Genomic DNA, 823 nt, shown 5'->3' with positions numbered 1-823 from the left:
TGTTGGCCAGGATGGTCTTGATCTCTTGACCTCATGATCCTCCTGCGTCGGCCTCCCAAAGTGCTGGGATTGTAGGCGTGAGCCACTGTGCCTGACTTCTTTTTTCTGTTTTTAAGGAACGTTTGTATTCATGAGACTTCCATTGTAGGAACGAGTTGGGGAAAATAAGTAAAAAACTTTTTTTTTTTTTTTTTTTTGAGATGGAGTCTCGCTCTGTCGCCCAGGCTGGAGTGTGGTGGCGCGATCTCGGCTTACTGCAAGCTTGCAAGCTCTGCTTCCTGGGTTCATGTCATTCTCCTGCCTCAGTCTCCAGAGTAGCTGGGACTAAAGACGGCCGCCACCACACCTGGCTGATTTTTTTGTTTTTGTTTTTGTTTTTTTTTCCTTGGGACGGAGTCTCGCTCTGTCTCCCAGGCTGGAGTGCAGTGGTGCGATCGTGGCTCACTGCAACCTCCGCCTCCCAGGTTCAAGCAATTCTCCTGCCTCAGCCTCCCGTTTAGCTGGGACTACAGGTGCCGGCCACCACTCACGGCTAATTTTTGTATTTTTATTAAAGACGGGGTTTCACCATGTTTGTCAGGCTGGTCTTGAACTCCAGACCTCAGGTGATCCACCCGCCTCAGCCTCCCAAAGTGCTGGGATTACAGGCGTGAGCCACCGCGCCCGGCTGATTTTTTTGTATTTTTAGTAGAGACGGGGTTTCACTGTGTTAGCCAGGATGATCTCGATCTCCTGACCTCGTGATCCACCCATCTCGGCCTTCCAGAGTGCTGGGATTACAGGCGTGAGCCACCGTGCCCGGCCAATTTTTTTTTTTTTTTTT

Source organism: Mandrillus leucophaeus, unplaced genomic scaffold, assembly GCF_000951045.1.
Source record: "Mandrillus leucophaeus isolate KB7577 unplaced genomic scaffold, Mleu.le_1.0 Scaffold286, whole genome shotgun sequence".
NCBI classification, from domain to species: domain Eukaryota; kingdom Metazoa; phylum Chordata; class Mammalia; order Primates; family Cercopithecidae; genus Mandrillus; species Mandrillus leucophaeus.
This window is presented reverse-complemented; position numbering follows the sequence as displayed.